Source organism: Ictidomys tridecemlineatus, chromosome 2 (genome assembly GCF_052094955.1).
Source record: "Ictidomys tridecemlineatus isolate mIctTri1 chromosome 2, mIctTri1.hap1, whole genome shotgun sequence".
Lineage (NCBI taxonomy): Eukaryota > Metazoa > Chordata > Mammalia > Rodentia > Sciuridae > Ictidomys > Ictidomys tridecemlineatus.
Window position 1 is genome coordinate 65,829,021 of NC_135478.1, and position 25,766 is coordinate 65,854,786.

Sequence of the window (25,766 nt, forward strand, 5' to 3'; positions counted from 1 at the left end):
TTGCCCTGACAGCATATGAGACTAGAAACCTCAGGATTGCCCAAATTGCCGTGGATCAGCAACTTTCCTATTGTACACTTTTTCAAAGAAGATATTTTCTGTTCTCTGTGCTGTCCTTTTACTACCAGCACTGCATTCCCTGGTGCAGACTTCAGCCTCTTCATTTAAAGTATGTCTTATGTTTTTGCCAAGTATGATATCTAATTGAAAATTGATTTTTGGTTTTGGATGAATCTGTGGAGCTCACGTTGTAAGAAGAAGGGGGGGAACGAGACACAATGAAAGAGAAGTCCAAAAATGCTGCCCAGACTAGGAGGGAGAAAGAAAACAGTGAGTTTTATGAACTTGCTGAATTACTACCTTTGCCCTCAGCTATCACCTCTCAGCTGGACAAAGCTTCCATAATCAGACTCACTCATGACCAGCTATCTCAAAATGAGAGGGGTGTTCACACAAGGTAAGTGACTTTACTGGAAGGAATTTCAAAGCAAAGGGGGTAGGAACTTGCCAGACAATGAGCCTACCCCAATGAGGAAGATGCACCCATATTTACTACATTTGTATTCTATACAAAGGGAATTTTAGCCTACCTACTTGATTCAGTCCTCGATAAACTCAAGGTTGCTTTTCCTTTTCCTAGCTCCCTCTACTGCCCTGTTAATACTTTCTGTTCAGTCCCTCTGATGTGTCTGGTTGGGAAGCAGCCCAACAGTGCTTTTGTCAACACATCAGATACTGGGCTCAATTGAAAGTACTACTAATCCAAACATGACTTTCTTTTTTATTCCACTTGTTTGAATTGTATCCAGTAGAAAGCAGGAACACTGCTAGATTCTGCATTTTTGTTAGATATGGATAGATCTACTTACATCTAACTAAATCAGATAATAATCCCTCTATATGTCTATGGTTCTGCAAGTGAGGAGGTATATTCATACAAATACATCCTGAATTGACCCAGTCTCTTGGCTTCCTATAGGAAATTTATTCTGCATTTTCAAGATATTCTCAAATTAGGAAACCAATTCTGGGACTTGCTATCTGTTGTCTTTTCTCAGATGACAGAAAGAAAGGGCAATCCAAATTAGAGGATCTCTAAACCATCATTTGTCAGCAACAACACTTGGGAGCGTTCGTTTAAAAAGCTCCTAGTGGGGAATTGTAGACATTTTAAGTTCAATTTTGCAGACTGTATCCTTTCTGTAAAGAATATTCACGTTGGGCTTTTATTTTTTGAAACAAAACCCAACTAAAGACTCGGCTGATATTTAAGATAATGGGTTGTTGTGAGATATCTGTCAATCACTTCTATTTGGACCTGAAATATAGCCTCTTTTCTCCTAGTGTCCATTTGCTGCTTGCCATAGGAAGAAACTCCCCCAACAGAGATTTCCACAGTGAGCAAATGAGCCACAAATCCGACGCCTTTCAAAAAAGACGCTCTTCTTTGGGAGTAAAGACAGGCATTGTATTTATTTCTTCTGGTGATGAATTCGGTGTCCTTCTGGTTTCAGAGAAATGGGAGAGAAAATAGCGTTTGGGCAGACTGCTCATTCCGGGAAGCAACGGTATTGCCTGCCAGCAGCCCCAGCCTCCAAGCCCGCCCTCTGCACCCTGGGGGTTGCAGCACACAACCTCTAAGTGCTCTCAGCACCATTACGCTGGTGCGTCAAGCTGAGTGCTCAGACACCCAACCAGGGGAGCAGGGATAGCACGGGGCGTGCACAACACCCAGCAGGCCCCAGAGGCCCGGAAAGACGGTGGCAGCTTGGCAACTGGACCCCTGCACCCTGGTCTCATTAGGTTTGCGGTGGCCCCGCGGGTGGTAGGACTGGGAGCCCAGACGGGGGCACTTGGGGGCAGTGGGGGCGTCCTGTCATCACTCAGCTCCATTAGCCAATGAACGCTGCCCCGCAGGCGCATCCGGCCAATAGGAGGTGGGAAGACTGGTGAGTGGCATTGAGAAAGGGTGGGAGAAAGGGATCCCGGGAGTGAAGTGGAAGCTAAGCGCCTTGAGCTGTAAAGAAGTTACTGAGGGGCGCTTTGGGCTTCCAATTAGGAATAATACTGGCAACAACCGAGGAGGAGGATTCTTAAACCACCTCTTTCGTCCCAAAGCCGGCATCCTCCTAGTTCCGTCACGTACCCCTCCCCCAATTAATGATCAAGGGACAGGAGCCAGGGAATGCTCTGCACCTCTCTGCTAGCGGGAATGGGAGAGGCCGGCATAGTTGTTCAGTTGGACCATAGACATGAGTACAATTAAGAGGTGGGCGTCTTCGCACCCTTTGCAGCCCTCCAGGACTGAAGGTAGGTAAAGCAGAAGACACCCTAGGCCGGCCCAGCGTCGTCCCAGCTCTGAGGCTGGGGGTGCTAGGCTGGGAAGCTTCCCTCCCCCGGCGCCTGCGAAGCGGCTGCCGGTGAGTGTGCCACCTGTTAACCTGGCGCTGAGTACCCCCAGGGTTACCTCCCCTGCTGGGTCTCTTCCCTTCTGGAGCCCCGAGGGGCTTGATGAGTCAGTGCCACTTGTTGAGAAACCCTCAGACTTGAGACCCACGTTACAGAGACCCAGCTCCAGATCTGCCAAGGTCGGGCCTGAAAGGCTTTGTCCGCAGAGCTGTGGAGGATTCTGATTGGCTGAAACTTACTTTCCTGGGACGTGTGCCTGGCCTGGGCGCCAGTGCAGAGACCCAAGGCTGAAGATCTTCTGAGGGTCTTCCAAAATATGTATTTTGTTTTTTGGGCAGGTTCCCAGTAGGCTGGAGAACGTGGCTGACATGGGTGAGGGAAGGCGAGCATTATTTGCAGGGTGCTCAGTCCCGCTGCTCCTTTCTTTGTATCTTAAAAAACAAACAAAAATGACTGATCCTTGCTAGGAAAACTGAGGGCGCCGAGGCCCCTTCACAGCAGTTTCTCGGAATTGGGGCAAGGGTGTGATGGCGGAGCCACAGATCTCTTAGGCTCTGATGCTGTTGTCTTCACAGTGGGTGGTCGGAAAGAGTTACCTGGGATTCATGTTTTGCATAAAGGGACTCAGAGTCATCTCGGATGCAATAGGACTGAAGAGCAAACGTCGGAGATTATTATGGTAAATATTCCATTACACAAAGATTCTTGTAAGACACTCTCAAATAATTATAAATCTGGTGACATAGCTATAGGCATAATGAGATTGTAAAATTTGGGGTTTTTTGTTCATATCAAATTCAACTATATTACCGTACAATGCAAAAAGCTATAAATTAAATGAACAAATAAAATTCCCCATACTTATTTTTAAAGGAGAAAAATAATTAAAATATAGATCATTTCCTTTCCAATCTTCCTTGCTAAGTGTGGTTTTTCACTCAAGAGTCTATTAGCTTTTATTTGGTGGCCTGTTTCAGCTTTTAAACTTATTTTACCTGAGTAGAGAATAATAAACTAATAAAGGGGGAATGATAGAGAAAAGAGGATGGGATATGGATATTCCAAATAATTAAGAATAAAACATTAGATTTCTATGTTGAATTTGAGATTTAATAGTAAAAAAAAGTAAAGTAAAAAAGAAATTCTGATAACATTATTGTGACATCATTAAAAGCACATATCTTCTGACTGATAATAGTCTTTTCTAAATAGTCTAGAAAAGGAAAGATTGAGGCATGTAGAAATATATAAATCTTACGTGCTATCAAAGCTGGAAAGACAGGATAAAAAAGAGATGTCTTGACCTTGTTTGTGTGCTAAATAGGACAAATTCAACTAAAAAGAAATACATATTAATTATCCATCTATAATGCAATTTTACTGGGCATAGTGGCATGTGGAATGAACTTTGAAGGAATCAAATATGTTTTCAAGTCTATAGCTGTTCCGTCTTGGTAATATCTGCCATTTCATTGTCAAAACCTCTTTAGAAAATAAAAATAATCACAATTGAAATGAGTGAGTGTTCAGGAAAGAGAGTATGAATAAGCAAACCTCCACAGACCCTTTCTATAATATTCATCTCTAGATTGAAATCCCTAATTGTATTATATTTTTTGAAGCAGAGAACTTAAGAAAAGAAAGCGGCGCCCATTTCCCACGTGCATCGGTGATTCAAGACTGTTTTTCTTTCTGCTCAAGGAAATGATTGACCATTAAGTTTCCATGTTTATTTTCTTACAGAAGTTTTTCTCATTTAAAGCCTTTACGCACAGTTTATGCTCTACACTGATTTTCTCTGTTTGATTCTAGTTTTGATGTTGATTTAAAATGTGGAGTGAAGAACTAAATTTTGTGCAGATTATTTGCAAGGCAGATTTATTTGCTAGAAATTGTAGGTCTAGCCACTGGGGTGGGAGGAACACTTTTTTTCTTAAGGAGACAGATAACTACCAAAAAATAATAACCTGAAAAAATATTAAAAAAACAGGTATAAAAAGCTATGGTGATGATTTCAAATAAGGTATGATCATGTACTTGAAGCTAAAACAATACTAAGCTTACAGAGTAAAAAACCTGATTTCTACAAGAGTTGTTTTTCAGTTCTAGGGAATCCCAGTAGCTTGAAACTTTTCCTGACAAATGGTGACACAGAATACAAAGCCACGGATTGATGCTGCATTTCTCTATAGATCCAGGAATTTTTGTTTTTTAAAAAAGTTTCAGACTTTTATAATATTAATGATTTTAGTGGGTTATTCATTGCCAGTCTTTGATCCACAAAAATTTAAATTTTATGCTAGGAAGAGGAATCCCAATTATTTAGGAATGGTCCTGCTATTCTGAGGATGCTAAAAGAATGTCCACAATGAAACAAATTTTCCTCCTCAGGTCTCCCCACACAGTGGGCGACTACTGTGCCTTTGTGGCTCAGCCTAGGCTAGGGACAGCTACCATATCACAGTCTCAAGTTCATTTCACCTGTATCAAGGTCTGAAGGTCCAAGGCCAATTAAGTTGGCACAGTGAGTCCCATTCTCTCTGCAGTGGCCCAGTCACCCCATTCCCACATTTGCAGTAACATTAGTGGCTTCTCAGGCACAGCCACAGAGCGTCTCTGGCCCCTGAGTGGCAGGCAAAGGAAGGCAGGGCACACGCATTGCAGACAGAGGAGAGTCATACATTGTGGGGCCCCGGGGAGCTGGTGCAGGACAAGGCCTGGCAGGGCAGGGTCATCGATGCCCTAGGGAGCACTGTCACACAGGCTGGGTGGCTTAGAAGTGCCCCTGCACTAGAGGAGGGAGAGGGTGCATGTCCATTCCCCAGTCGACCTTTTGCCCAAGGACTGATCCAGGAGTCTGTCTCAATGGGAAGTGTCCATCTCCATCTCTCTTCCCCAGAGAGTCCAGCTGCAGAGGCGCAGGAAACCCCAACACCAAGGTGGCGTGGTATCAAGGTGGCAGAGGAATTCTAGCATTTGTGTTCAGTGATGATGCCCAGGCTCTGCAGGATACATAGGCTTTGGGATTTCCTTCCTGGTCCAGCCTTCTCCCCCTCACCCTTGGTCGCAGTTGACCCCAGGTAGCTTGGACAAATGACTTCGGACTAAACATTAGGAGTTGTGCCTTCCAGGGTCTTCCCAGCCCCAGTCTCTAGGTGGTCGTCCAAAGGAGGGACAGCTTCTCTAGTTTATGCATTTATCCCCTTCTTGCCTGAAAGGCATACCTTGATCCATCGAGTAGATAGTGGTCCCAGGAACAACTACAGGGAGCATGCATTTCTGAGGCAGTAGAGGGTGTACAGAATACAAGAAAGAACACGCTCTTTCCTTCCACCTCTTCCTGTCAGAGTGAACGCAGCAATGATGCAGGGTCTGTAATCTGTATTTTGTCAAGGGTATGAAATTCATTTGGAAGGAAAACTTCAATCCATTTATTTTTGCTGCTTGCAATAACACAGCTGGATGATGCTTTGGGCACAGCTAGACTGAAGCAGATTATTCATTCGGCAAGAATGGGCCTAAATGGTGCCTGTGGGATTAGGTCAATTTTAGTGGACCTACTTAGCCTCATTTGGTTACTAATTGGTTTCTTGTTTTATAAATCAAAATCTCATTTTCAGAAAATTACAAAACCCATGCAGTCAGTCCATCGAGGTAATCCTTGGGTCAGGGGGTATTTAAATGGAAATGGCACCTTGAACCAAGGGTAAAGCAACCTTGAAACTTACAGGGGTTTTCACGTGAAATGTGAGCTAGCCCTTTAGATCCATAATAGATACATCCCTTCTAATGCTACTTATGTAAATATGATAAACCAGACTTGAAGGAAAGAGGGGGGCCTGGGAGAAGCAAAATTTGTCTTCTAAGGTTAATGTGGCATATCTTGGAAATCTTCCAAAATAGATAATGTTTTTTTTTGTCTTCAGCCACTTTAGCTGGGGAAAATCTTTTTGTCTAAAAAAACGATTTAGTGATCGCCTCCCTCACAGAGCTCCTTTTCTCCTTTGCAAAACCCTGTTCCCTCGGCCTCACCGAATTACAAGAGATTCTTTAGATCTTGTTCCCACTGTAATCCCACCACCAAGGGAGCTGGTTTCCTCCTCATTTTAAACATACAATCAAAAGGATTTGCAAATTTTCTGCAGTAGGTCAAGTGCAGAAAGGAAATCTCAGCTTCCCCCCTCGCAACTGAAATTGGGTGCCAGAGCATGACACTGAACGCAAGAGGGAGGGGGTCCATGGAGAGGGGTCTCTGGCCCACTTGGAGACTTTTGGAAAGGAGGACCCTTGATGCAGGCTTGGGGGAGTGTCCTCTGCACCCCAAAGGGCGAGTTCATCCTGGTATTATGTCAGGGAAGATGGACAGGTGAGGGTAGCCTGTTCCTTATAAAACCTTAAGCCAGACTCAACCGAGTGACGGAGATTTCCAAGGGAAACCAAAAGAGAAGGCAATGCTTTGTGAAAGCAAAAAGGTTCCTTAAAAAGGTGGTGGGGGTGGGTGGAGAGTGGATAAGTGAGGGGGAGGGAGGTCTCTGTTAACCCGTCCCTGATGGGCTGTTTATTGACCTTTAAAAGGTCTTATTTTCCCTCATAGGACATAATAATAAGGCCGTTACCTGATACCAGAAACAGTGGAGGGTGGCTGCAAGTCCTAGACCAGTGTCCCACCCCGACCCCTAACAGCCCAGCCCGGGAGATCTTCAGATCATTTGGTAGGGTAGGCGCTCCTGGAGACTAACAGAATTTCACATTGAAGACGTTTGTTGGCCATGCACAGGTTTCCAACACTTCTGGGGGCTTCAGTCGGTCTCCCCACACAAGGAAGACTTAGTGAAAAACCTGTCCAAGGAAGGGACATCATCTTTGTCCTTGGAAAAACCCACAGAGCTCTCCTAGGCACATTCCCACCCTGCTAAGTTGTTTATCTACAAATAACCGGAGAGATCTGCTGTGCCAGGTGTCCCTGACTCAGTCAGGCTAGGTGGCGATCCATAGCAACCCTAGCAGCCACCAATCAGCATGAAACAGGGAAATACCTGGGATGCCAGATGACCCTCTCAGTAGTTTATGGTGGTTGATAATATGTTGGCAAACCATGTAGTTCGGCACTCTCTGCAGGGTCCTTTTCCTTTACCCTGTTAGCCTCCACAGTCAGCTCTTTCTGACTCTTCTTCTGGGTAGCAATGTCTGAACAGAGACTTAAAAGAAAAGAAAATGTGGTGCCAGATATCAAGGAGAATAGATTGGTTTAATCATGAGGAGCAAAGTGGAAGGAGACAACACGAAGGGGTGTTTACAGGTGACTGTGACAAGGACCTCCTGGAATGGTACAGAGAAGGAAAGAAACCAGGGCAGTGGAGTCACTCTGGGGAGGGAAGTTGGGGTGGGCTAAAAAGACAGGAGGGGGTCAGTCTGCACGGGGGGATTGTCAGGAGTCCCTTTGCAGGCAGGGACCTCAGTGTTTACCAAGCGGTGTTGAAATCTTTAGATTTAGTTAGATGTTCAAACGCCCAGAAAGACCCTATTTGAGCTTAAGGGGCATTCAGTGTTACTCTTTGCCAGGATTTTGATTGCTTGCTTAGGAAGCAGCTCCTGGCCAACACCTTGAAAAAAACCTAACTCCTTGCTTAATTGTGAAAGATTCTTCCCAGCGCCACATTTAGTGTGTTTTTGTCATCGTACATTTTAAGAATGTTCCCCTAATGAAGAAGGTCATCTAAAAAAATAAAAAGATGTCATGTTAAACCTTGTACAATGATGTAAGAATGGAAGGACTTCACTCTCTAGATGATATCATTCCACAAGCCCCGTTAGAGATATTATCTATAACAAATTCAACATAGCTCTGTCCAAGTTTCTTCTGCCTTTTTATTTCTTTATGTACACAGGTAATAGAGTAGACTATTAATTTTTAAAAAATCAACCATGAGAGTCTTGAAGGTTTGCTGTTTTAGGCATCACCATAAAAAGCCTCAAAAGATCTTAACCTGGTAACAGAGGAGATGAATGGACTGTCCTTGTTAATAGGAGACGGTACCTGACAAGTAGAGAATGGAATTACTTTCTATGTCAAGAATGCAATGAAAATATTGCTAAGAAATTGTTAGCACCTCAGGGTAACCGACTTCAGGAAAGTCCCCCTGCCCCTTTTTGGAGGTGGAGGGGACAGGACTAGGGTGTGAAATGCTGGGGCTCACAAGGAAAAGGAAGATGAAGGATTAGGAAGGGATGCTGGTAAGCGTCAGACTGAAAGTCAACCGCAAGCTCAAGGATTTTTTCGAAGGCGATTAAAGTCAGATCCAGGAGAGGAGAATGTCTAGAAAGTCACGCAGCCAATCACAGAGGATGCCAGGGACCAGATGAACCTGGCCAGTTTTTTGGGGCCACTTTGCGGGCAGAGGTTCACTATGTGGGGGGACATCCTCTGCCTCTTGGTAAGGACGATGATGAAAACTTTGGGCAATAAATGAGTGTCTCTCCTTTCCTTAAACAACCTAGTGAACCTACGCAAAAGTGATCGCTGTTGTGTAATGTTGGGGGCTTCTCTAGCGCAGAGGCCCCTTGAGGTCCAGCCAGGAAAGCACTCCAGGAGAGCCTTCCTAGCTGAGACACCTGGTTCCCTCAGAGCCAGAGGTTGGCCTCTGTTCGGAACCCAGGGAGGGGACAAAATTTATTCTCTGGAATAACCTTTTCCCACTGTGCAGGTTGGGTGGAGGGGATGGGAAATATTATCAGGGGCTTCTTGCATTAATGGGTAACAAATCACAAAAAAATGCAAACTGGTCCCCAACTGACACTCGGGCTGGGATTCTGATACTAAAGTTTGTTTCTATTTCTTCCCAGGGCTTGGTGAGGCAGGGGGCAACTCAAGTCGGACCAGCCCCCTGGACCACATTGGCCACGAACTGGGCTCCCATATCCTCCAGGTAGGACACACGTCTCCCAGTGGCTCACATCCTTCCAGGTCCTGGTTTCCTGGATGGGCCTCTGCTTTCTTAAAAACTAACTAACTAAAAAGTAAAATGTAAAAAGATCCATTCTGGACATGGCTCTCTCAGCCTCACAGCATCTCCAAATTAGAACTAAAGCTTTTACCTAGGCAAGGATGGGCGGAGGGCGACTCTCCAGGCTGAGAGGGAGGCAAGTGGCAACCAAGGTTTGGGGTGTGGAAAACAGCCCAGCAAGGCTCCATCAGGGTGCTGAGACCAAGGCAGGGGGCATCTTTTGTCATCTCTCCATCCACTGGAACTGGAAGCCCAGGGCCAAGCTGCCAAGATAGAGCCACAGAACCATCTGAAATAAAGGATTTCCCAAGGAAATAACAGGAATCTGGTAGAAGTGCCCATCTGTGCTTTAGCCTACATTTTGGGGTTCCAGCTGGGTCTGCAACTCATTTCATCACTTCCTCATAGTTCCCAGACTCCCCCTGGCCCCAGGCCAGGCCAGGCTCTGGATTCCACACATACACACCCCCAGGTAATGAGTTGAACCCATGTGAGGTGCCGATTACATTGTTGTTTGCAGTGCACACGGTTTAAAATTGTCTGTTGCCGGCCTAAGTCACAGAACAAATATTTTAAATAATAAAACTCCCGATGGCATTTTTAGGTTTGACACTTGTCCCCTACCACACACCCTCTTTATTATTATTCAAGTCCACTGGAAGTGGTAGCTTGGAACCTAAGAAGTTTAAGGGAAGCCCTCAATTCTTCCTCCAGGACCCGAATGAACATAATCTCTCCACAGGGTCCCACAGCCTTCATGTTCTACTAGTACCCATACTCTTTTCCCTCAAGAAACAAGAGATTTTAGTTGCACTGAACAAAGAAAAAAGGGTATGAGCTTTTTTTTGCTGGCCTGGCTTCCATACTTTTGAATTTATCTAGAAAAGGTGCTGTAATTCCCTTCATTTCAACACCTTTCATCAGATGTCTCTCAGCTGTCCCCCCATTTTACCATAATCCCAGCCAATCTCTTCTGGCAATATAAACAAGAAAATGAAACCCATAGACAATCCCTCACCCCTCCTAGCTCTTACCCAATATCTCTTCTTTTTTTACCCCAAACTTCTGGTAGGATTGACTTCCATTCCTTATTTCAGTGGCTCACTCCCTTCCCCATTTGCTCCAACATCCCTGCAGTCTGTCAGCTCTTCTACCCATTAGGCTCTACAAAGGCCCCACCACATTTTGACATTAAGAATTAGATGTCCATTTTTTTATCCTCCCTCAACTTGTTCATCCTACAAAATAGGGGGCTCAGGGCTGGGGCTACAGCTCAGAGGCAAAGATTCTCATCTTTCTTCATCTCTTTTGTGATCACTCAGTTTCAGACTTGACCCATCTCCGCTGCAGCTATCTGTTCCGACGTCTTCACCCCCATTCCTTCCTTCCTTCTGTAGGTCATTTCCAAGATTAAAATAATATATCTAAGTATGTTATTTTCCTGCTTAGAAAACCTCTGTTGGAATCCTATATATCTATAAGAACAACTTCAGATTCCTCAAATTGACATTCCACATTTCAAAAATTCATTGTGGGTGTACTTTTTCAGCTCCACCTGTAGTACACCAAGCACATCACTTCAGAATACATCAGATTCATCCTCCCGCAAAGTCCCTGCTTTTGCCACATTATCCCTTCTGCCTAGGATGCTCTTCTTCCCTTCTCTAGCCCAACCTCCCTTTCCAAAGTTCTTCTCAAGCATCAGCTCCTGTAAGGCATCTTTGACTCCCCTTCTCTCATCTCCTAAATACCCCTTTCCTGTACACTTTCTAGTGCCATTGACCAGCTTAATTGTCTCTATAGATTTCAGACTCTAGGTTCGTCCATGTTGACCAGTGCAGTAGGGATCGGATCTTTCCCAAACACTGCTATTATTCTTTTCATGATCTAACAACATCCCTACAGAGCCCTTCAAGCCTGACACAGAAAACCTCTGGTTATTTCAGTAGAACCTAATCTACTTCTGTGATTTATCTCCAGAATTTGTGTTCATGTCTATTACAAACATGTTTTCTTTGTCCCCTTTGGTAAATCCTGAGCCTATGCAACATGAGCATTGTCCACAACTTCCTCTGGATATCTTCTAGTGTGTTAAATGCTTCAGATGCTTACAAAATTGGAATGAATGAAAAAAAAAGGAGGGCCTCTTGTGACTGGTTCTATGTCCTGTTTCCCAACAGTCTCTCTCTTTTCTATCTCTCTGCATTTGTGTCTGAATGTTTCTAACTTTTGCCTTTCCCCACCCCTGCATTTCAACAGATGGCCCAGAAGCCTCTCCATTCACTCTATTTCTGCCTCCCAGACCCTGGACGGCTTCATCTTTGTGGGGGCCCCAGATGGGAAGATCATGTACATATCAGAGACAGCCTCAGTTCACCTGGGTCTTTCTCAGGTAGTGAATGGTCTACACTTCCATCCTGCAGTGTTTACAGCCAGAGTTGGAAGCAGGAGGGTGGGGCTTCCCCAATCCTTTGATGTCTGCATTTCTGGGCTAGAGACTTCTCAGCTGATGGAGGGATTCATTAAACAGGTCTGGATCTTCTCATTCCTAGACTTCCCTTATCCATTAGCTTCCACCCAAAGCCCAGGCAATTGCTACTTTTTTGAGGCTTTACAATAAGCCAGATACTTATTTTTTTCTGGTAAGATACTCTTTACCAGAGCTGCTGCTACTACTACTACTACTACTATAACGACTACTAGTTATTATCTCACAGATAAGGGAGCTGAGGTGTACATAGGATGCAATAGGTAGCAAGGGGAGAAATGAAATCAGAACTCAGGGCCAATTGCTGGCTCCTGTTTTCATGGCCCAACAGACCCCCCCACACACCAAGTTTTCAGCTTCTCCATGGGACATTCTATTACTGCACAGGTGATGATACTCTTGTCTTTACAAATAGAGCTGACCAGAAACAGCATTTTTGAATACATCCACCCTTCTGACCACAACGAGATGACCGCAGTGCCCACTGCCCACCCACCCTACCACCATCACTTTGTACAGTGTAAGGCAGACACTTGTCTGCAATGTTTAAGCACATGGCGCTCAGTTTGTGGTTTTCCCCAAGTTTGCCATGGCTGGAGCCGCTCAGTCGCATGTCTCATGTCCTGATCTTCCCTCTGCTCCTCTCTCTCTCTCTCTCTCAGAGCACGAGATCGAGCGCTCCTTCTTCTTGAGGATGAAGTGTGTCTTAGCCAAGCAGAAGGCTGGCCTCACCTGCGGGACTACAAGGTAAGTGACTGAGGTGAAAGATTGACACCCAGCAGTGGTTGAGTGTTTTGGACGGGGAGGGGACCCAAGGCATCTGCAGCGTCTGAGGGTCATTTTCACATCAGGGACAGTCCTGTGTGAGCCATATGTAGTACATTTGTTTCAAAGAGCAGCGGGTCCAGATGCTCTATCGGTTCCCGAACTGTATGAACTACTGGAAATGAAGCTTAAAGACTGGGTCTGACTGGCCTAGTACTCCACAGCCATGGGCCTCTCAGAGATGGGTCTGAAGAATGCTGAAAACCTCTGAAGTGGTGAGGAACCCTTGGTGGATTCCTAGGAGTTTAAGCCGAGCGCCAGATTTGGACCTCCAAAGAAGTTAAGAATCAAAGCTTCAGCTCAAAGCTGTGGTTCTCAGGTTGAATGCGATTGAACATCCTAAGACAGTTAGGGTTGGTGGAGGTCTAGGCATCTTCATTTTTACAAGCTCCCAAGTGAGTTCAGTTGTACCTGCAGTCACTCTCTTGAGATACTTTAGAGTCCTCTCACTTTGGGCCCCTTCCCAGAAGGGCATGGCCCAGACAATATTTCTGGCTGAGTAGTTTCCACATGTTTCAACCCCCTCCTCATCTTTCTGGGGCTCTTCCTGAGTGGGGTGAGTCCTTCGCCCTCCCACTCTGCCACAGGTCAGTCACTGCAGTGGCTCCCTGAAGATCGGCCAATACAGCTTGGACATGTCCCCCTTTGACGGCTGTTACCAGAATGTGGGCCTGGTGGCTGTGGGTCACTCGCTGCCTCCTAGCGCTGTCACGGAGATCAAGCTGCACAGTAACATGTTCATGTTTCGAGCCAGCCTGGACATGAAGCTCATCTTTCTGGACTCCGGGTGGGTGGGCAGGACCAAAAATGGCTGTTTCTAGTGTAATGCAACCCTTCTTAGTCAGGGAGAGATTCCCCTTGATCTGAATGACCCATTCTGCAGATGAGGCAATGAACCAGGTTCTGCAACTGAGGGCGGGAACCCAGGTCTGGAACTGTGTTTGGTCGGGAGTTGAGGGCACTGGGGCACCCAGCCCACCCGAAATCCTCTCCACAGGGTGACGGAGCTGATGGGGTATGAATCTCAGGACCTGATGGAGAAGACCTTGTGCCACCAGGTGCATGGCTGCGACACTTTCCATCTGCGCTGCGCTTACCACCTGTGTAAGAACACTCTGCTCTGCACCCAAACAACCTGGGTGGCTCCCCAGGGTGGTGGGGAGTGGGAACCTAAGCACATGCAAACCGACTGACGGAAACCCTCATCCTGGTAATGGCCCTGGTGGTGTGTGAGCCCCAGGGATGGCCAGCTGGCACACTGGGCCTCATCTTGTTTCTCTACCTTACACCCATCCTAGCACTGGTGAAAGGGGCGCTTCTAGTCGAAATATCTTCCATTGTTATGCTTCACCACCTGCAAACATCACTGAAGTTGTGAACAAAAACTGAGACTGACAAGAGAGCCAATCATAAGCTGTAACTCTTAGTGGGGCACCCCTCCTGGTCCTGACAACTTCACAGGTGAGGAGCTAAGCTCTGGGTGCCATCTGTGGGTGCAACCCATTGGGAAGCTGCAGCAGCATCTTTTCAATCTATTCTTATTAGAAACCATAATTCTTTCTGGTTGCTGGTGTGGCCCTTCAGTCTGATCACATGGTGGGGTGTGCACTTCCTGAGGAAAGTATGTTATGTTCTGTATAATGTTTGTGAAAGTGGAATTGCTTAGGGTTGAAGCCTTTATAAAGAGCCTTTTGTGTATGCAGTTTGGTTTTTTAAACATTGAAATTCTTGTGATTTTTAGGGGACCTCAGAATTTCTCTACTTGAGAGCATTGACACCAGATAGTAAAAATGCTGTTTTGTCTTTGTGGTGGGTTAAGGGTGCTTTTTGGAATCCAATCAATGAGAATTGGATTCATTCCACATTGTTTTAGATTGCCAAATTAAAAATGTAGTAGTTGGAAATATTATGCTTGCATTAAAACTATTTGCTCGGTGCCCAGTTTAATAAGAAAAGTCAATTCAATAGACTTACAAAATGAATTTGGTGTAGGTGATGTTTCAGTATTCAAGAATAATAGCTTGTTATTAAGAAGACTCTCATTTTAGTAAATAGTGTTAAATGTTATTAGATTTTTGCAATAGCAAGAAAACTGTACTTCAATATAGAGTGAAAAATTTACCACTATTTGGGGTATCATGAAACAAAACCATTTATTTTATGAATGTAATTTTTCATATTATTAAAATAAACAAGAGAAAATGGCAATGCATAACTCATAACATAAGCCACTCTGAGCAATAGAAGTATTAGAGGGTGAAAAATTATGTCTACTTACCATGGAAAGGAAATGGACATTCTTTAACAAAGTGCTTTGTATGTCTGAGACATCACAAGCATTACACACACACTCAGTCCTCTGGTGGGTGCCTGTGGTTAGTCTAGTACAATGAATATCCATGTACGTATCATCTAGGTTCAACAAATGTTAATGTTGGCTGTATTTATTTTGTCTCTACCTATATGTATATCTATTTTATGTTTATTTTTCCCTGCTAAATAATTCTAAAGTAAGCCAGAGACATCATGGTACTTTCTACTTACATAGCATTCTCCTGTCTAGTCACTGTATCATTTATGATGACATATTTATAGTATTCAAAATTACTGTGTGTAGAAGCTTGCAAAAAATACAGATGAGAGCTAGTTTACTGATGACATTAAAAACAATCTGCCACTAATATCCATCAAGTACTCATTGGTGTATGACCTCAATAAGTTTGATTGATATATGATATTCTGTGAGGGGACTTCTGTAGAAGGTAGTCATAAATATTAATATATTTTAAACTAGAATTCTAATGAGAATTATAAGTAAGTACTATTTTGATATTGTACTTGGAAAGTAAGAAAGTAGATTTAGTGAGTAATTTGTAATTGTGTAATCAGACAGATTTAATATTTTAAACCACTTTTTGTTGGTAAGGAGAGCTTTTCTGCTTATTTAATCTGTTTAGATGAAACACTGCTTTAGTGGAAAATCTCACATGATGTTTTACATTTAAAGTGATTTACAGAGCATGTAGGAGGGAAAAAAAAGTTTTCCATGTTAAAATTTCTATTACTGTGCTACTAAAAGTAGAACAGATAGAAAAAAATACTTATTAGTGTTATATACCATGCTTGTTGTTTTCTAAATACCTCCTTTAAATTTGTAGAACAGGGCTGGGGATGTGGCTCAAGCAGTAGCGCACTTGCCTGGTATGTGTGCACCCCGAGTTCAATCCTCGCACCACATACAAACAAAGATGTTGTGTATGCCAAAAACTAAAAAATAAATATTTAAAAAATTCTCTCTCTCAAACAGTTAGGGCAAATGCCAGAGAAACATCCTTCCTTATATCAAAGGGAGAAAGGGCCCACATGATAATGGCCCCATATTTTTTTATTCTTGTTTTAATACTATTACATGTTCTCACAGTTAACCATTATGAAAAACGAGTTTTTCACAATTAGAATTTTTAAATGTTAGCATATTCTGTGGTTATAAAACTTTATAAACCTCTTTAAAGAAGCAAGCATAAAATATGCTCGTACTGGTTTGTTCTTTAAATACATAACTGGTGTTAAATTCATTGGGGTGCTCAAATTCAAATTTGTTAGAATTTATTTAAAGGGCAATGATATTGTCATTAGTAGTAAATTTTAGGACATGCTTCTTAAGACTTGGTTAATAATTATATATAATTATCAAAATAGATTTTATTTTGCTGTTAGCAAAACCACTCTTTTATATTATAAGTGATATCAGATGAAACACATTTTGACTTCCCAAGTTACAGCAAATATAAAATAATTTACTTTCATTCCTCAGATCCAAGGAGAACTCATTGCATAAGTTTAATAATCTTTTTGGCAATTCAAAATAACATTAATTTCTAGAACTACAAAAATATTGTACCCTAATGTATACCAACAAATTAGATTTGATTCACAATTGTGTTTAATCTTTACTATGATAATATTGAATAGCCAAGTTCTAGTTGTCATTTTCAGATGGTCTTTTATGTACCTTTATGATTACCAAAACAAATTGGAGACACATTGGTATTAATAGTAATTTTTTAAATACCAAACATTTTATTAAACTGAAGAGTTGGGATATTTAATCCCTTTTGATATTCACACTACCATTACTCAATTTAATCTTATCCTTCATATAGTCTTTATTATAATTTATTAGCAAAATAATGTATATTTATTTGGTTTAGAATTCATCTTTTATAAGCTTCTAAACTTTGAATATTTTAAAAAGCATTCGCTGACTGCGTATTTCTTTCAAAGTACTACCGCCTAATTTGTTTCTTGAACACTCTGCGTGATGTTTGGTTTAGAGAAATCACACTTCTTATTTTCTAGATGAGGAAACTGAGGCTCAGAGATGATGAGTAAGTGATGAAACCAGAACATTATAAAAATGTTTATTAGCATATAATTGTACTGTTGTATTTATGGCTATAGTGTGTTGCTTTAGTACATGTTATGAAATAATTGAATTGGGGTAATTAGCATATTTTTTACCTCAGTCATGATTTCTTTTTGCTAAGACCACTTGAATTCTTTTATTTTTTTGTTTTAAAATATTTTTAGTTATACATGGACACAATATTTTCATTTCATTTATTTTTTATGTGGTGCTGAGGCTCAAACCCAGTGCTTCACACATGCTAGGCAAGAACTCTACCACTAAATCACAACCCCAGCCCCAAAATCCTGTTTTGAAATAGGTTACATTATTCTACCCTACTGTGTAATAGAACATTGAACTCATTTCTTTTCCCTAATTATCGCTTTATGCCCATTGACTCACCTACCTTCAAATCTCTCATCCTCCTAAAGCCAGAATTAAAGGATTTTGTGTCAACTGTGGCATCCTGTCCTTCTCTGTGTATGAGAATGAGAGGTTTGTGGTTTCGGAGAGGAACAAGTCAGGGAGAGAGGAATGGATTTAAATGAATAAAGCCTGTAGTGTTCAGCTTATCCAGCTTCAAGATAAGCTTTGACCTGAATTCAAGATTTGAAAAGCTACCTCTGTGTTGCTGCTTAGTGTATACATTTCACTAGCTAAGATGTAGCAGTGATGTCTTCTCCATTATATTCAATTAAGAATATATCATTTTCAGTTGAGTGGCATGGTATAAGCTGATAATTTCAGTGACTCAGGAGGTGAGGCAGGAGGATTACATGTTCAAGGTCAGCCTTAGAAATTTGTTAGACTTTCAGCAACTTAGCAAGACCCTGTCTTAAAATTATAAATAAAAAAGAACTCTCTAGTTTTATATCAGTTGTAAAGCTCCTTTTAGTTAAATCCCCAGAAGCCAAACACACACACACACACACACACACACACACACACACACACATATGTGGATTAGTAAGAGAAGTCATCCTTTTTTGTCAGATTTGACATGATTTACCTGTTGTGGCAGTGGGGTATTTCCTAGATGGTGTGTGTGTGTGTGTGTGTGTGTGTGTGTGTGTGTGTGTGTGTTGACTCTTTTCTGCCTTTGGGGGAAATGGGGAAGATTTGATGATAGCTGCCATTCTCCTCTAGGGGTTCTATTGAAGAACTGGAATGGAGAACTCTCCAGCATTCTCTGGGCTGCTGTGCCATCCTCTGGCCGCTTGGCATGGCCACTTCCTGGCTGCTTCCTTTTCCCCAGGCCATTCTGACCTCCAGTCTTTCCTTTGTTGTTGCCTTAACCTAGTGACTCACAGAACCATCCTGTTAGTTCCTAGGTGTTGGCTGCTTGGTATGTGCTCAATGACCTGCCTTCCCACCCTCTTCTGGTTTTCTTGGAGTCTAGCTTTTGGGAGAAAAGTGTTGTCTTCTTTGAGTCACATCATGGGAAGACATGGATCATTGCCTTATTTGAAGGCAGGGACTCATGCAAGTATTGTATATAGGTGGAGAAATTCAAGGAAGGCTTTACTTGAACCCCCAAAAGCATGTCTTTGTTTCCTACTTAGTCTACTCATTTGAGGAATGCTGTTATGTTTGGTTCACGGTATGTGCATGTTTAATGGGGGAGGATATGTCTATCTTTATAATTTTAGTAAATTATATTTACTGCTATTGCTTTCCCTTTATCTGGTGCTTACCTCTCTGTTCTAATTGGTTTGTGATGTCTTTCCAGATGATTAAATGGTGATTAAAAATTCTCTGAGTTAAAGTGCTCGTATCTATGCATAAGTGCCATACAAATAAAGATTGTCTGGAGTTTAGACAAATTGGAATACCTGAATCCCTATCAATGGAGCATTAATGTTGCACCTTGCTTTAAGGAGAGACTGCCCCAACCTCAGTTCCCTTTCTCCTATCTCAGGCCATGGAGAGTGATTGTCCATGGTGATGACAGAGCTGAGAAGGATGTGTGGTGACTTCCTATTTGTAGAGGATTCATGTTTTTGTGTCTTTCTGAGCCTAGCCCATCTGTTTGCCATCTATGAATTTTGCTCAAGGAGATGATATTGCAGTGAGCTTGTGATTTTGTTGGTTGTAAAGTCCCTATATCATTCTAAGCAACCAGGCAGGGTAGCCATGGGTCTTGGCATCAGGTGGGTCTGGATGGGAATCAAAACTGTTCCATAATAACTGTGAGATCTTAAGTAGGTCATGCTACCCCTTTAACCCTTGTTTTTCCTTTTGTGAAAGTAGAAACTTGTTCCCACCTTTTAGAGATTTACAGAGGACTACAAGAGATAATAGAGGCGTAGCTAGAAAAGTATTTGGCTCCAAGAGCTATTATTAGCTTTTTTGAATTTTGTGATGTCAATTAAAATGCTTTTGGAAAAAAAAGAGTAGTTCCCTCATGAATGTGAATTTTAAATCCTCACATCCAAAAAATGTAGGTTTTATTTCCTCTCTTTTCTGCAGTCTCTTGACTCCCAGCCCTCTGAGCATTGTGCTCTGTGTGTGTGGTGACTTCTGCATTTGGATGGGCTCACCCTGTGCTTTGCTCTTATCATCATGTGCTCTAAAGGAAGCAGAGATTTCTGCTTGGAGGGAGGGTCAACCAGAATTTCCCAAGTGCCTTCTTTGTTCCAGGGATGTTGAAACCGCTTTACACAGGCTACTTTCCTAGGGAAAAAGAAGTTTCTAAGAAACAGCTTCTACCAAATCTCTAATTTAGTTGGAACCTTAGTGTTTTGTTGATCTTGTTAATGTTACTAAGTATAATGCAAAATGCATAAAACATGAAACACTGGCCTTTCTAATGGTGTATGCTGAGGCCTTTTGTGTGTTCCTCATTGTTCTGCATTGCCAGCACATGGCTGTATCACCACTATTTGGCAGAATGTGGCAGGTTGCAATGATTAATTGCATAGATATGTGAAGCAGAAATCTGGACAACTCAAGACCAGTTACACTTTAGTGGGCAAAATAGAAGAGAGTCCTTGAAATACCTAAGAATACAGGGGAAAAGAAACAAGTCAGAAATGATATGGTTAGTTTACACTATTTGCTGGAGGCACATAATTCAAAGGAGCTAAAAGTGAGAGTGGAGCTGTCAGGAAAAGGATGGGATTTTGAGGATTGGATTTTTGACATAAGCAAGTTACCTGTGATCATTGTCACATATTCTTTTCCCAGTAGTCACTCTTGTAACAGTGTCACTCTGAAAATCACATGCAAATAGTGATTGTCTTGCTATTCTTGTCTAACTGAGGTTTTCTTTCCTTCATTACCTTCTTTACTCTGAACTGTTTTGTTGGAACTGAGCATGTTTCATCATAACTGGAAACTGCTTTCCCCCAAACCTTTGTCTTTCTCAAATTATTACTGATATATCTTCAACATGTTGACCTGGCTTTAGTAATAAAATATTTTTAGCACCTATGCATAAAACACAGTTTTTAAAGATTTTATGGATACCAGTATTCTAAATTGAATATTAAACACATTGAACAGTACTTCTACATGTAGGATTCTTGTATTTTAAAAATTATCTTTAGAAAGAAAGTGTAAGATACAGAGTAGGTCATCAAATAGCAGATTGGAGGCCAGGGAGGTGCAAAGTCTCTCTATGATTTGTTTAAGATTTGCAGGGCCAAAGGGCCTTCTTTGACATTATAATTCTGCTGCTGTTAGAACATGATGCAGTCTAACTTCTAGGTTTCTTTTAATTTATTTTTTGGGGGGGGGTGGTAGAGATCCTGAGGATTGTATCCAGGGTCTCCGACATGCTAGGTAATCACCCTACCCCCTGAATACCCACCTCTTTTTAAAAAGTGTTTTGAGACAGGGTCTCAAAAACTTGAGTTCTAGGCTGGCCTTCATCTTTCAGTCCTCCTGCTTTAGGCTTCAGACTAGTGGGGATTACAGGTGTGCTCCATGATGCCCATCTACCCCCTAGGCTTCTAAGTTGGGTGTTTCAAGTCCTAAAACACATAGGGTTGTATTAGAAGATATTTTAAAAATGTGTTATGAAATAATATATTAGTGCATATTTTTATTATGTAACATAGCATATTAGACTCTGCTGACTACTCCCAGTACTACTGCTCACTAGCTCTATGCCTGTGGGTAATTGGCTTAATTTCCTTATTCTTTTTTAATCTGCAAATTCAGGTAGAATAGAGTCTACTTCAGAGAGTCATTGTGAACTTTAAATGAGATAATGGCACTGTGATTCCCACAAAGTAGCATTGAGTAAATGTTGATTGTTATTGGTTATTTTAGTGACATTAAATCAAATAATTTTTAGTCTGCAGTAAGCACACAATAGATATGTGTTGGTATTGGGCTGAAGGAAGGAAAGCATGAGCCTTAGGGAGAGAGGTATTTATCCAAGAATAAAAAAAAAGAAGTCATTCTGATGTGTCTGGAAGGGACTGGTAGATCCTCCTTCACTTTTTTTAAAAAAAATATTTATTTTTTAGTTGTAGTTGGACACAATACCTTTATTTTATTTTATTTTATTTTTATGTGGTGCTGAGGATTGAACCCAGAGCCTTGCCCATGCTAGGTGAGCACTCTACCTTTGAGCCACAACCCCATCCCCCTCCTTCACTTTTTTAGTATGAGTGTGTCTTTAAGCATTCATAAAATATTGAGCACTATATATGATAGGTGCTGAGACAAGTTTGAGGACTATCCAAATGAATGACAGTGCCTGCAGAAAAAAGAAACAAGCATAAGTACAAATGGTGTCCTACTTGATTGCTCATAGGCTTGCAGATGACTGAGATGCTTTCATTGAGGGAAGTGCTGCCATCCACAGTTAAAAAAAAAAAAAAAGGAGAGCCCAAAGTGCCAAGGCACAACACAGGACACCCTGGGGGAACGAGCTCACAGGTGTGAAACTCACAGGTATATGAGCTATGAGACTGCTGACTAGATATGGGAGTGGGTACTGAAAGCTGTAGGAAAAGTTGGGCTCATTGGGTGGGGTGGGGTTTTTGTTTGTGTGTGTGTGTGTGTAGTAAGAGAGTTCATAATTGGCAGCAAAGTATCTGGCTGCAAGCTAAGGAGCCCAACAGTAACTCTCACAAGGATGTGGACCAAGGCAGTCTCTGTGATCTCATTACCTCAAGAAGAAAGAGTAGCTGTATTTGAGTTGATTTTTGTTCTGTTAGAGTGATGTGGGGCTCATTTTTTGTTTTGCTTTGAAAAGGAATTTTCAATATTTGGGGGACTGAATACTATTATGAGTCCTGGTGAATTTTAATCATTATAGATTCAAAATAGTCTTTGCAGATGTATTACATTTAAAAATTGTTGTTAATTGTTTTAGGTTTTGCAAATTTTTTATTTATTTATTTTTCTTTGTACGGCTTAATTTGCAGGCATTGCTGCTCTGTCTGTGAGAAGCTGGAAGATGATCAGTAGCTCTAAGCTGAAGGAGGGTGGCAAGTTGCTTTATTAATTTTCTTGCTTAGGAAACTTAAGGAGTAAGGATTCACATCTGAGGTCCTGCTACTTTGTGCAAGAGGCTCAGTCAGTGGGGTTGAGTGACTTAGCTGATATAACACAGCTAGTGAGTGGTCCAGCAGGCATATGAACCCAGAGCCTGGACTCCAGTGCTCACCAATGTCCTCTTTGATATGCTGTCTTTACCATGGTGCTATTGTTTTAGGGTGAACTATGTGAAATTGCCATTTCTGTGTATTAAAACAGAATATTTTGAAATGGCCAATATTGACAATTTCATATGATTCTTAATATTTATGAAGTAATTTTTAACTCCTTGAAGATGTGTTGCAAAAGTCCATGGAGAGTTGACTCTTTTGTTTTCTATGGGGTCTCCACAAAGTGACTCATTTCCTTCACTCTTTGGGTGGACTTGGTACCTACTCAACTGCATGCAATAATATCCTCACTCCTAGGCCCAATTCCATTTCCTCTTTACCAATTTAATATCAACAGTAATGATGTTTTCACAAAGTAGCCATCAATAAGTATGTCCCATAGAGTATTATTTTATTTAGAACATCTAATATTTTACTAGGATGGGAGCTACTGTCTTTACCAGAAGGATATTTTCCCTTTGATTTATTGCTAAATGAATAGAGCCTGTGAAAGGATCTTTTTTCCCAGAGATTTCTTGTTCAAACAGAATTTGCTGTATCCACATCAGTAAAGCTGTGCTAATTTGGGCTGCTGGCCAGATCTTGGAAATAGCCTCATTACATTGAACTGGATGTCATAATAGTACCCATTAAGGTGGGATTCTCTTGTGTTTGTACTTTTAAACTCAAGTCCCTTGCCACTTTTTGCATCTCGCTGAGAATAGCAACATTTTCTGGTAATGCAACCTTTGAGTGTGCTGTCTCTTCCAACTGTAACCATCACAAAAGTAGAATCCTGGGTTTTGAGCATTTTGGGGGTCTGTGCATTTTTGCTGCTCTCCAGTCATTAATTCTATTCTCAGAGGTTATGATAACTATAGTAAGTTCTGGTGACTGGAGGGAAGAACCCATGAGATTCACTTCCTTCAACACTTGCATTAATTGATATTGTCCAAATAGGTGGCTGGGAAAGAGCTGCTTTTTTTTCCAGATCTAACAAAATTCAACACAAGGTTCTTCATTTTATTTTTACAAGTCATTAAGAGACTATTAGGTTAGAACTCACAGCATTTATACTTACTGTCAATGCTACCATACTGGCAAGGTGAAGCATTTGTTGTGCTGTTATTGGGTAGTGAATCCCTTCAGTGTTACAGCTCAGAAATGCTAGAGGAATGAAGCCCACAAAGGGCAGGGGAGGGTGGGTGTCAACTTCATCCCTCCAGTTAGAACAATTAAAGATCATAGCAAAGTGCAGGGTAGCACTTTTTTGTGAAGGGTGTTGGAACACCAAGAGGAACTATTTAGAGACATTACATATTTTACAATATAATTTCTGTCTCTTCTGTCCACTCAATAGGACTTACTTTATAAACAAATTTTTATCATTAGAATCAGCTTAATTTCTGTTGCTATAATTAAAGAGATGGTAAGAAATGTTTTAGAGTGGAGTCCTCTCTATGGCGATTGGGGGAAGATTTGTTCATTCATTCAGCAATTATTTCCCCCATGCCTTCTGTGTGCTGGACTTTGTGATAGGGCTACAGTGTGCCCAAGGGAGACAGAAGTCCCTGGCCTCATGGAGCATCCACTTTAGTGGGAAATATGGTACTTACAAACAAATAAACTGTCATAAAATATCAAGAAGTGATAGAAAAATAAATTAAGTAGGTCAAAGAGATGGGAGTGTTCTGGGAATGCTTCCTTAGAAACTCTTGAATGGGACCCAGCCATGGTCACACCCACAGGGAGAACATTCCAAAAACACATGTAAAGGTCTTGAGGTGGATACCATCTGGGCATGTTGAAGAATGGTCACTGTGGCTGCCACAGGGTAAGGGAGGAGGAGAGTGGAAGGAGGTGATGCAACAAGAATGGGCAGAGTCAGATCATGTTGGGTCTGGAAAAATTTGGGAAGCCAATGAACACTTTGAACAAAGGCATGGCATAATCTAATGTTTGATATGAAATATCCTCTGGCCAGTGTGGATCACAGGCTTTGTGGAGGGTAGACAGTGGAGGTAGGGAGAGCAGTTAGGTCATTATTATAATTAACTAGGTGAGAGAAGATGACGGTTTGCAAGGGAGGGAGGGGAAGGGTCAGATTCAGGGAAAGGATTGGATATGCATGGTCAGTAAAAGAGAGCCAGAGGGACCTGTATGAATAGTGGGAGAAAGCAGTTTTGCAGGCAGTGACTGCAATCAAGGTTGTGTGGTTGTATCTACTTTAAGATGCTTGTCATCCATCAGCTGGTAAATGTCACATAGTCAGTGGCACTTGGATGTTTTTAGGGTGGGAAGGTCTGGGATAGTGATTGGGAGTCATCAGTGTATGGAATGTAAAGCTAATGGAGTAAATGGAGTAATAGAAGAGAAGCAGCCTGAAGACCATGTCTTGCAGCTTTCCAATGTTTGGGATCTGCAGGAATAGGAGGTTGGGAGGGAGCAGACATTCCAGGCAGTTGCAGGGTCCAGGAGTGGGCAAGAAGCGTTTCAGTGGTCTCTGCAGTCAGGTTAAGTTCTGAAGAAAGTGTGAAGGTTGGATTTTGTCTTTGGAATGTTCCCTCTCTTTTCAGTGTGTGTGTTTTTTTTTTAATCTTCTCTGTCATCCCTTTCACCTGAGACTATTGCAGTCCCCTTCACCTGAGACCTTTGGTTTTTCTCATCCCAGATATCAACTGTTGTAATTCTCAAAGTATGGTGTCCTGACTGGCAGCCTCAGCACTACTGGGAACCTTGTTAAAAATGCAAATTGTTGGGCTCCACCCTAAACCTGCCAATGAGGTGCTCTGAGGGGCGGAAGCAACGAGTGGGGTTTTTTTTTTGTTGTTGTTGTTTGTTTGTTTTTTTTTTTAAGTTGTCAATGCACCTTTTTATTTTTTAATTTTTAGTGGTGCTGAGAATTGAACCCAGTGACTCACATATGCCAAGCAAGTGTTCTACCCAGCCACAACCCCAGCCCCAGCGAGTTGTCTTTTAACAAGCTTATGATGATGCTGAAATTAGGGAATCACAGCTTTAAGAGAAGC

The 25,766-nt window shown here is 42.0% G+C and overlaps 1 pseudogene; it reads left to right on the forward strand.

Annotated features, from left to right (window-relative positions):
- The first annotated feature begins 278 nt into the window (after positions 1-278).
- On the forward strand, positions 279-13,919 carry LOC144368134 (single-minded homolog 1-like; annotated as a pseudogene).
- The last annotated feature ends 11,847 nt before the right edge of the window (positions 13,920-25,766 follow it).